Source organism: Plecotus auritus (genome assembly GCF_963455305.1).
Source record: "Plecotus auritus genome assembly, chromosome: 1".
Lineage (NCBI taxonomy): Eukaryota > Metazoa > Chordata > Mammalia > Chiroptera > Vespertilionidae > Plecotus > Plecotus auritus.
In genome coordinates, this window is record NC_137770.1 from 66,359,235 (window position 1) to 66,371,706 (window position 12,472).

General features: G+C 38.2%; 1 protein-coding gene across 3 annotated transcripts in view; it reads right to left on the minus strand.

Annotated features, from left to right (window-relative positions):
* The window catches only part of SEMA6D (semaphorin 6D), a 606,507-nt gene that overhangs the window by 65,051 nt on the left and 528,984 nt on the right, over positions 1-12,472 (minus strand). The window contains exon 1 of one of the 3 annotated variants that reach the window (XM_080642313.1): positions 8,674-8,732. The exons of the other annotated variants lie outside the window; for them this stretch is intronic. The gene's annotated coding sequence lies outside the window, so the exon portion shown is untranslated. Of the gene's footprint in view, positions 1-8,673; positions 8,733-12,472 lie in introns of those variants that run through there. 3 annotated transcript variants of the gene reach the window in all.

The following is a 12,472-nucleotide window of genomic DNA, read 5'->3' on the forward strand; positions in this document are numbered from 1 at the left end:
TTCTGCTATCAGGTAATTGTGCCTCCTATAGAAGGAGGGTTTTTCTAGAAATTGCAAACAAAGTTAACCTTTTCAAGCTTAACCACTAGAAACATATAAGGGCTGAGAGAGACTATCTGCAGAAATGTTTTCTCCCAGAGACAGTGCGTTCCAAGGGAATGGACCTTCCAGATCAAACCAGGCATTACAAAAGCCAATACAAGGTGATGAGGAGGTATTCCCCGATAGGAATGCAGCTAAAGTGGAAGTGGACAGGATCATTCATTCATTCATCCTTGCATACATTCACTTCACTGTTTGTTATTAATAGCAGTAATCTGCTTTGTGTAAAGCACTGTGCAAAGATAAATGAGAAATACCTTGCGTTTAGACAGCAACTGAAAGTTTGAACGGCAGTTTTATCAATCAGAGTCCTGGCAGGGAACAGATGGCACATTTGACTTGGGTAATTTTCAGAGCCCTTAATAAAGGGACTGTTTGCTGAGGTGTGGACAGAGTGCAGGGAAACCACAAGGGAGAGTTACCCTGGGGCTTGACTACCCCTGGGACTGAAAGAGCCAGAGGAGAAAGCAATTAGCAGAACCTGGAGACGTAGAGGTGATGTGGAGAGGACCCCCTTGCTTAGAGGTCAACTTCTAGAGGCAATGAGTAGAGGAAAAGGACAGAGAGTGGATCTGGTGAAGTAAGTGAAAACTCACTATGTAATTTTAGTTTGATCCTTATAGAACACTAGAGGCCCGGTGCACGAAATTCATGCATGGGGGGGTGTTGTCCCTCAGCCCAGCCTGCACCCTCTCCAATCTGGGACCCCTTGAGGGATGTCCGACTGCCCGTTTAGGCCCGATCCTTAAACGGGCAGTCGGACATCCCTCTCACAATCCAGGACTGCTGGCTCCCAACTGCTCACCTTCCTGCCTTACTGATTGCCCTTAACTGCTTCTGCCTGCCAGCCTGATCACCCCCTAACCACTCCCCTGCCAGCCTGATTGATGCCTAACTGCTCCCCTGCCAGCCTGTTTGCCCCTAACTGCCCTCCCCTGCAGGCCTGGTCACCCCCAACTTCCCTCCTCTGCCGGCCTGGTCACCCCTAACTGCCCTCCCCTGCAGGCTTGATCACCCCCAACTGCCCTCCCTTGCAGGCCTGGTCCCTCCCAACTGCCCTCCCCTGCTGGCCATCTTGTGATGGCCATCTTGTGTCCACATGGGGGCAGGATCTTTGACCACATGGGGGCAGCCATATTGTGTGTTAGATGACGGTCAATCTGCATATTTCTCTTTTATTAGATAGGATAGAGGCCTGGTGCACGGGTGGGGGCCAGCTGGTTTGCCCTGAAGGGTGTTCTGGATCAGGATGGGGGTTCCTTTAGGGCATGGGGCAGCCTGGGTGAGGGGCCTGTGGTGGTTTGCAGGCTGGCCACGCTCCCCGGCGACCCAAGTGGAGGCCCTGGTATCTGGGATTCATCTATCTTCTATAATTGCAACTTTGTAGCCTTGTGCAGAGCCAAGCCTTCTGCTTGCTCCGTGGCGGCAGCCATTTCTGTTGGGATTTATTTATCTTCTATCATTGAAACTCTGTAGCCTTGAGTGGAGGCCTGGGCTGGCAAGGGCAGGTGGAAAGCTTGGCTTCCTCCATTGCCAGGGAAACCCAAGCCTCCCTCCTGCTCTCTGTGGCCGCAGCCATCTTGGTTGGGTTTATTTGCATATTCTCTCCTGATTGGCTGGTGGGCGTGGCTGGTGGGCGTGGCTTTGTGGGTGTAGCGGAGGTATGGTCAATTTGCATATTACTCTTTTATTAGATAGGACTAGAGGCCCGTTGCATGATATTTGTGCAAGAATAGGCCTTCCTTCCCCTGGCTTTACTCCCAGCCGCCGGCTGCCAGGAGCCCGCACATCCCCTTCCTGGCCCGCCCGGGAGCCGGCAAGTCCTTGCTTCTGTCTGGAGCACTGCTCCTGTAACTCCCTCCGCCGCACCCCTCTCCCTCATAGCAGGCGTCCCACCCCTCCCGGCTGCTCCACGCCTGCATATACAAATTAACCCACCATCTTTGTTGGGTTAATTTGCATACTCACTCTGATTGGCTGTGGGCATAGTGGAGGTACAGTCAATTTACATGTTTGTTTATTATTAGGTAAGACTAGGTAGTAGGGATCCTAATTTTGCAAATGAGAAAACTGCAACTAAGAGATTTGTTTATTATAACTTAGCTACATAGCAGAACCAGACCTTGAACACCTGAAACTTTTGAATTTAGGCCCTGTGCTTATCACACTGTCTCCCTATGCCCTCTCCTTTGGACTGCCTTATGACACTTATCTCACCATATTGCATTATTAACATGTTATCATCTACCACACTGAGCTTCATGAGACAGAGAACTAGGTCTTTGTAGCATTAGTGTCTAGAATAGCAGCTGGGACAGGAACGCTAGAGATACCTGATTGGTGGAATAATGAGTGAGAGAGTGTGCAACCTCTGACGGATCTGCCAGAGGCTAACTTCATAAGTGGCAAAATGCTGCAGATGCTAAATCCAGAGATGGAGAGAAAGGGCTAGAGACAGAAAGGGGGGAAGGAATAATAGTGTGGGCTGTAAAAGACTTTGTGACGAAGGGGTCACATGAGCTGAGCCAAGCACACTGCAATACGAGTGTCCAAGGTAGAGGAATACAAGGTAGAGGGGACAGCAAAGGCAGGAGAGGGTGGGAGGGTCTGGTGTAGCCGGGGCATGATTGACATTCCTGGGGGCAAGTAGTAAGAAATGTGACAGGAAGAACAAGATATAATCACTGTATGGAATTTCTGAATTCACATTTTCTGGAGTTAGAAAGTTTTTCTTGGGGTGTTTAGAAGCCATAGACTTTTGAGGGAAAGATGATCATAAACTAGGCTGTGCTTTTGAGAAGCAATATTCATGCTGGAGGGAGGAATTGGTTGGAGAAGCAGGAAGTTTCAGAAGTAAGGATGCAGGAGTCAGGCTAGAAGACTGCTCCCGTGGTGGTGGAATTGATAGAAACATAGGAATATACAGCAGAGACGAGCAGAGTGGGCTGGTGTTTGAATGCCAGCGGGGGCAGAGGAGATTTTCCCATGTTTCTTAGTCTGGCAGAGTTTGAGAAAAGTTGAATCATTATAAGAGATGGAGGCACAGGAGGCAGGGCAGGTTTGCAGGGGGCATAATTGAGTTTGGTTTTGGATAAGTGGAGCTGAAAGTGCTGGTATGGTGTCCATGGGGGGATGCCCCACAGCAAAATAGGGAATCATTATTATAATTACAGCCAATGGACAGGAGAAACTTTCTATCTTCCAGAGAAACATCCAAATCTAAATGAGCCAAATACACACAAGAAAGTAAGGGGAAACTAGCGTTTATCAAATGGCCAAGGTGAGCCTGCGTGACTCGGAAGCCTCATATGCTTGGAAACAGTGACATGAGAAGCTTTAATCCTTCCCACTCCTGGATGGTTTCATCCAACACAGAAACCATACAGTAGAGAGATATGGAGTTATTCCCATTCCTCGCTCATATCTCACAAACACAGGAAATGTAAATCTGGCAAATCATCACAATTTATTTAGTTACTGTTTTTAAAAAATATTTTTATTTATTTCAGAGAGGAAGGGAGAGGGAAAGAGAGAGAAACATCAATGATGAGAGAGAATCATTGATCAGCTGCCTACTGCAGGCCCCACACTGGGGATGGAGCTCACAACCCCGGCATGTGACCTCCTAATTCATAGTTTGAAGCTCAACCACTGAGCCACACCGGCCAGGCTATCTGATTCCTTTTTAAGCAGGGGGGTTCAGTGATACCTTTTCAGACTGATACTTTTCAGAAAATGCTAATAATTGCTTTTAAAATGTTTTGTGAAACTATGTAAAATCATTGTTTTAGAAGTGTTAAGAAAACCTTCGTCTTAGTGTGGTGTTGATGAGAAAAATGCTGGAAAAATAATTTACTTAAGCCATTATCACTCCATGTAAAATTAAGCATCCTTCCACTCTGATTATCAATCTTTGCTGCTAAAGTCTAGATGAACTTCGAGAAATACAGTTCAGTGCTTCTCCTCCCAATTATCTTAAGCAACATGAACGGCACCATTTTTCTTGATTTGAAATGTTAACATGAAATATAATAGAGAGTGGATCATTTCAGAGTAAGAAATCACATCTTGACAGCCAGATGATAAAATGTTATAACAATAAAGATTAGATCACTTCCAATTCTCTTTATAAAAAATTCTGGGGAAAAACAGAGTCTGATTTTAATTCTTCAAGCATAGTTTTCCTTTTTATTTAGAAAAAGAAAGTATAAGAAAAGAGTGTCGGGACCATGTGCATGATGATGTTATTTAATGGTCAGGTAAGCTTTGAAGTAGCGATAATTTATAATGGAATAGGTATAGGGCCAGAAAAATGGCCACTTTGTTATTTCTTATGGTGGTTCGTTTCTTCATTTATATTGTGTAGGTCATTTAGAAACATATAGTGTTCTCCTGGTATTTAAGGGAGAAAGAGAGGCGGGATAAAGAGGCAGAAAAAAAGAATGACAGAGTGAAAGGGAAGGAGGACAAATGAGAAACCTAATTAAACTTAATGGCACATTTCCAAGAAGAATATAAAGTCTTTAACAACATCTGCAGTTTCAATTTTCAAACTGTAGGTACTTAGATTGGTAGGAACTTACTCCTCCCCTTTTTGTTTTATTATTTGCCATTAATGGAAAGAGAAATAAAATAAATATAAGTATTTGTTAATTCCTTGCAAACCATTTCAAATTACACAGAATGCCATAGAATTTATGCTTAATTACATAAGCAACCTTTGTATTAAAAACATCATTTTATTACCCTCTATAAACATTTTATGGATCCGTTTAGTTTATGGTTAAATTAAGAGGAAATGAAAGGCAGGGATAAACTACAAAGGATTCTTTCCTCATCTTTTAAACTGACTTCATTAGAACCATAATTCCGTGCTACATATATCTGAGCAATTCAAGAGTAGCGATGAGGCAACTCTACACTTGTATTATTCAGTCAAATGTTGAAAAAGTGGTGTTTAGCTTTTGATGAATATTTAATAAGCTAGAGAGCTCTCAAGGCTCCACTTTAGCAGTGAGATCTGGAGCAGTTTTCAGCAGAGACTGAATTGCTGATCTGGCCTCCAGAGCTCTCTCTACCACTTTTCTTCCTCTGATATTCCTCAGGCTGCAGAGAAGTGGAAAAACACAGCATCCTGTTGCTCAAACAGTCTTCTATGTGTGCTCGGTGAATGAAGTAGATGAGGAAAAGGACTCTGGGATCGAGGCAGTCCCCACACTGGAGGAGGCGAAGGAGCAGGTTCCCCTGGGTGTGAGGCCACAGGAGTTTGGCTGTCCAGCAAAGGTTTCTGACTCCCTGGTGACGGCCCTAAGCCTTGAGGACTTGACAGAAAGCCAACATTTTTCAAGCCACAGCATCGAATTTGGCCTTGATTTGAGCACCTCCTCCCTTGCCTCTTGGTCAGCACAAGTCAACATGGGACAAGAATACAGGGCTTTCACGGAGGACTGGTCTTAGGTGTTCCTGCAATTCAGAGGGACTGGAAAAGTACTGGTTGGGATGGCCTGGTGTGCTTATCAGGTGATTTCCTGATTGGATTGGGAAAGGGGGAACTCTGGGGTAAAAAATTATGGAAGAATGCATTTTAGAACACTATGCTAAAGATAATGAAGTTATTAAGTCATATGTTATTCAATTGTTTTATTAGGGTAAGTGCAAAGAGCACAGATTTTCTTTTTGCTTAGCTTTGGTATTCTAACAATTCTAAGTTTCAGTTTTGTCTTCTGTAATGGTGACTTAATATTTCATTGAGATTATTGCTAGGAGTAAAGCAATTCATATTTATGAAAACATTACATAAATGTTACGTGTAAAACCCTCTACTGAGTTTAGGTATTACCACAGCCCAGTGACCAACCTGCCGGCCGTATCAGAACCACTCGGAGTGCTTTGTTAACTGGGAAGGGCCACACCTGCCTCTCTCCCTTCGCTGCTCGTGTGCCTCTCCTCCTCTCTTACTGAGTACCACTGCTTTAGTAATCCATCGCTATCCTGTGTGTCCCATACGTTCTCCAGAGTAATACAAATGGGTAAAGTAACTGCCTCTGGCAGTGAGTGCTGGAAAGCTGGGGCCATGTTTGTATCCCTGGTGCTTAGGACAGTGTCCGGCTAAATACATATTTATTGAGTAGACAGGTTGAGTGATAGATAACACAGAGATTACCAATGTATTTCTATTATTATAATACATCTTTTAACACAAAATTAAAATAAGATAATTCTTTAACATGATCAAAATGTAAACTGCTCGTATCAAAATCCAATATAATTCTTAGTGTTGAAATAGAGAATTCTTCTTTAAAAAAAAAAAGCCATGGATAACAGTCACCAATTTCTACTATTATATACCATGATTTTGAATGTGCTGGTCAAAACAATAATTCAAGAAAGTAAAATATAGTCAGAAATAATAGAAAGAAAGAGGCGCAATTATAAATTTTTTAGAAAGAATGAAAGTTTACCAAGGTTAATAGTTTATAAAACAATGCAAAAAATACTTGCTTTTCTATATGCCAGATACCACACTAATATGATTGCAACATATAATGGGGAAAATACCACAAAGGCAAATTAAACATAGATCACTTGAGGATAAACTTAGAAACATGCTAGATAGGCTTGAAGAGGTCAATGAGGGTAGAGGGGGACACATGTAATACTTTCAACAAGAAATATTAATAAAAAAGAATACCTATCAAAAATGTGCTAGACATTTATGAAGAAAACTCTAATGCTCTTTAGAGGAACATAAAAGAAGACAAATAAATGAAGAACCAGATTTCATTCGTATATGAGAAGTCTCAATGTGATAAATATGTCCATAATCTCTAAATTATTCTTTAAATAGTGTAACTGTAATTAAGTTCTCAATGCTTTTTTCCTTGTGAGAGTATTTATGACTGCTTTACAAAACCATTTAGAACTGTAATTGTAATATATGACTAGTTTGAATAGTTCTGGACAGAGAAGGTAACGTATTTTAAAGCTACAACAAATAAGTGATGTAGAAAGAAGCATCCAAGTCAATGGAACAGAGTACAGGGATAGACACAGATTTTAATATAAAAGTTAAAGTCATCTTCATATGCAAATTATAATATAAATATTGTAGCACTTCAAGCAGCTTGGAAAAGACAAATAATTAAATAACCAAGTTGAAACAACTGGTTATCCATTTTAGAAAAAAAGCTAGAATCCTATTTCATACTTCATTGTCCACCGAAAAGTAAATTTCTAATGAATCAAACACCTACATTTTCAAAAGAGATTGTAAGTACAAGTGATTATTTCCACAAACCTAAAGTAGGGAAAGAATTTCTAAATATGACACAAAACCAAAAATAACAGAGAAAAAGACTGATATATTTACTCTAAAAATGTAAAATTTATATACAGTGAAAAACAATAAAAATTGAAAACACCAATTTAAAACCATTTGCAATATAAGAACAAAAAGCTTATTCTTTTAAAAATAACAGTATGCAATTCAGGGGCTTTTCGTATGTTGATAGAATTGTGCTTCCATCAGAATCTAATTCCATTATGTTCTCATGACCCCCAAAAGAAACCCTGTGCCCATCAGCATCCTTCCCTTGCTCCTGGCAACCACTAATCTCCTGTTTCCTGTTTGTCTCCATAGATTTGTCTATTCTGGACATTTCATACAAGTGGAAAGTTCTCAAGGTTCATCAATACTGTGTCATGTATCAGTACTTTATTCTTTTTATGGCTGAAAAATATTCCTTTGTATGAATATACATCTTGTTTATTCATGCGTCAGCTTACAGATATTTGGGTTGCTTTAACTTTTGGCTACTTTGAATAATACTGCTATGAACATTTATATACAAAATTTTGTATGGACATATGTTTTCTTTTCTCTTGGGTATATACCTAGGAATAGAATTGCTATGATAACTCTATGTTTATTTTGTTGAGGGCGTGCCAAACTATTTTCCACATGGCTGCACCATTTTATATTTCCACCAGCAATGTATGAGGGTTCTAATTTCTTTACATTCTCACCAAAACTTGCTATGACCTGCTTTTTGAATATGTCCATCTTAGTGGATGTGCAGTAATATCTCATTATGGTATCACTTTACATTTTTCTAGTGAGTAAAGATATTGAACGTCTTTTAATGTGCTGACTAGCATTTGTATATTTTCTTTGGAGAAATGTCCATTCAAATTCTTTGCCTATTTTAAAATTGGGTTTTTGCCTTTTTATTATTGCATCATAAGGAGACTTTATATACTATGGATAAAAGTCCCTTAAAAACCCAGCCTGTGTAGCTCAGTGGTTGAGCATCAACTCAGTTTGATGAGGTCACAGTTCAATTCCTGGTCAGGGCATATGCCTGGGGTGGGGACTCCATCCCCAAGAGGGGTGTGCACGAGGCAGCTGATCGAAGATTCTCTCTCCTCACTGATGTTCCTATCTTTCTCTACATTTCCCTTTCTTTCTTTGAAAAAAATAAATAAAATGTATTTTAAAAAAGTCATCTTTTATGAATTCAAGTTTAAAAGAATAAATAAAAATTTTAAAAATAAAATTAAAAAGTCCCTTACCAGATCTATGATTTGCAAATGTTTCCTCTCATTCCATGGGTTGTCTTTTCACTTTCTTGATGGTGTCCTCTGAAGCACAAAAGTTTTAAAATTAAATGAAATCTAATTTATTTTTTATTTTGTTGCTTGCACTTTTAGTGTCATATCTAAGAAACTATTGCCTAATCCAAGGTCACAAGGCTTTACTCCCGTGTTTTATTCTAAGAATATAATAATTTTTGCTTTTGCAAATAGGGCTAGGATCCATTTTGAGTTAATTTTATATGGTATGAGGTAGAGCTCCTAATTCACCCTTTTACATATATAAGGACTAATATTCTTAATATATTAAGTGTACTTCAATAAGAAAAAGTACAGATATATCAATAATAAAATTGGGCAAATGATACTGAGTAGATAATTTCAGCCAATTATAAAAATATATCAACTTCAAATAGCAATAAAAATGAAAGTTAAAACAGTTATTATTTACATTCAGTAAGGTTGGCATTAGTTTAAAAGATTAGTAAAATCCAATGTTGAGGATGTATGAGGACATGAGCATCCTTGAACATCGGTGGGAGCAATTTGGGACTATGTGTCTGAATGTAAGATGTCCTTATGCTTTTAACTAGAAGGTCCATCTCTGTGAATTAATTCTTTAAACAAGAATTAAGCAAATGAACATAATATATGCATACTTAGGGCTATATATAATAATAATAAGTTTTAAACAACCTAAATATCTATCAATAGGGAAATATTTAAATTATGGTGTATTCAGTCAGTGGAATACTAGACAACTACCTAAAGTGATGGAGCATATTAATATTGTGTGCATAGAAATACATGTGCCACATATACTAAGAGATAAGGGTATGCTATATAAAAAGCTTATTTCATATGCTTCTATTTTTGAAAACCAAAACCAAAATGAGGGTGTGTATCAATATATAAATCAAGATGTTAAAACATACCAAAGTTTTTGAAACAGATAATTCTCTTTCTTTTACACCCTTCATGTAGTAGCAGAAACTTCCACTGTCATCAAGCAAAAATTAATTTTATTAGCAGAAAAAAACTTAATCTTTATTAAGAAAATCTAAAACCTTGTAAAACTTTTCAATATGTTCATACATATGATACACATGCACACACAAACCTACCCCATCTTCTCTCCTCTCAAAAGAAAATTATTTAGTATTAAACCCAAACATTGTTTTTATCTCTATTATTGGTTTGGATATTTCAGGAAAAGTTGTGGGTTTTTTTGTTTTGCCATAATTATTTAACTAATTATATTAATTTTCTACTTTGCTTTATACAAATGTAAGTTCAAAGAATAGGAGCCATATTTCACAGGCATCATTTTTCTCTGCAAGAAGTTTCTGGAAATTGTCACAAAGTGCATTGATTCATAATGGGTTCTTTTCTCTTTTTCCATAGGAATAGTGATATACCTAAAAGTGTACATAGCTGACTAAAAATGTGTTATGTTATTGATATTTATGGCACAAATAACAGCTATAGCCAATGTCATAAATGTGACTATGCAAATGTGGACCTTGATATTTACTTTAAACAGCAAAATTGTATTTCATGTGCTATTTAAAAAAGCGTAAAAATACTTTTATTGATTAGATAAAAGGCCCCAAAGTACTATAAAATGAATGTATAGCCTATAAAAATACAATTCCACCATGCCATAAATTACAGTTAGCTAAAGCTAATGGGCTAGCTATAGTAAATATTAAACACTTGATTAACAACATCTGCTTTAGAATTTAGGAATCCTTTTGGAGGATTATGTTAATAGACATGTTTTTTTTGGTAATAGTTGTACATGGAAATTTGAAATAAGAATAATTTTACTCTTAATAATATATTCATGGAGTTGTATTCAAAATCCTTCCATCTATCCTTTTTTAAAAACATACGCACACACATTGCATCATAATTACATTTTGGAAGTGTTGACAAACATTATTCTTTAAGGGTGTGATTGGAAAGTGGGACTAACTTTAATTTTCAGGCTTTTCCTCTGTTTTCTGTCTTTCCCAAACATTTCCCTTCCTTTCCTACTGAACTGACGCTAAATGTGAGAGCAATTTAAGCTACATTTTTAGGCATAGCTGGAAGGGAAAGCCACTATTCTCTGTTGCTGGTAGCTTAGATTTCCAGGATTCAGTTTGCTTATCTGTTATCTGTTAACAAAAAGAGTGCCAAAATGCCCTAGACCTTTTGCCTCAGTGGTTAGAGTGTCAGCCCTCGGACTGAAGAGTCTCGAGTTTGATTCTGATCAAGAGCCTGAGGGAGGCAACCAATCCATGTGTCTCTCATGTGTCTTTCCCACATTGATCTTTCTTTTTTTCTCTCTCTCTCTCCCCCACTCCTCCTGACCCTCCTCTCTCTCTCTGTCAAAAAAAAAAAAAAAAGTCAATGAGAAAATATCCTCAAAAAAAGAATATACTCAGGTGGGAATTAAAAAACAAAAAAGAGCACCAAATGTCTAAGATTTTTTTTTTTTCCTCACCCAAGGATATGTTTGTTATTGATTTTAGAGAAAGAAACATTGATCGGTTACCACCCATAAGCGAACCCACAAACTAGGTATATGCCCTGACTGGGAATTGAACCCAAAGCCCTTTGGTGTATTGGATGACACTCCAACCAACTGAAACACGTGGCCAGGGCCTAAGGGTTTTTTTGTTTTTGTTTTTTTAAAAAGGTAATTTGGTGTAGTAGAAAGAACACTGCATAGAGATGAATAAAGCGAGGTTTATATCCCAATTCCACCTCTTAATAGCTATTTGACCTTGGAAAAGTTACTTTAATTTGATGAGTTTTAAAGTCCTCATGTATAAAATAGGAATAATATCAATCCTCATAGGATTGTTAAAGGCTTACATGAGATAGCATTGACAAAGCACTTAGCATAGTGCTTGGCACTTAGTAGGCTTGCAATAAATATTAGGTCTCATGCTCTTTTACCTAAATCCCATAATTATATAGAGGTTAATTTCAGAGATGAAATATAGATGCTAATTGAACCAAGTTAAATAAAAGGAGTAGTGAAATACAGGCCTTTGAAAGCCTGGCATAGGTGCATCCTTCTCATCTTCACTGGGATGTGTATAGAATAGATGTTCCATAAATTGTATATATAATTAGGATAAAAAGCAATTTAGGAATTATTATTTGTTAATGTTCTCTGTCTTTTATAATCATAGTCACTTCCATTAAGTCTGCCTTTGCTCTCACAGCCGTTTTTTAAATTTAAGTTTATTGAATGATACAATGGGGAATGTTATAGCTATTGCTTTTGGGTTATAACTGGGCCTGGAAAGCCATATTATTAGGAACCTAGTTTGTTTCTACTTTATGGGAGGCCGGTAAGCGTGATATATTATGCCAACTTTGATAGTGATCGCATGGGATGTTGCATTGACAAAGATGCTGTGGCTGCAGGAGGATGCCTGGAGTAAGAAAGACTGTGATTGATTAGTCATGCCTGCCATGAGTACAGCAAGCAAGACTATATGCCTGTGCACCATGTATTTCTATTTCATATATGTGAATCAGCTATACCAGAGAAGAAATGGGAGCAAGGAAAAAAGTAACAGGTGATTTCCAGACAGGAAGGAAATAATCAAGTTTATAAATGTTCCTCATTTAGTAGATTTATATTTTTAGATTTCATCTATATCAAAAAAAATTTTTCATTTCCCTCTTGAGAAGTTTTCCCTGGTAGGAAGATTTTAGTAGCCATGCTTGCTATAAAGAAGTCTTAAGAGTTTTATTTTTACTGCTAGAGGTTTTG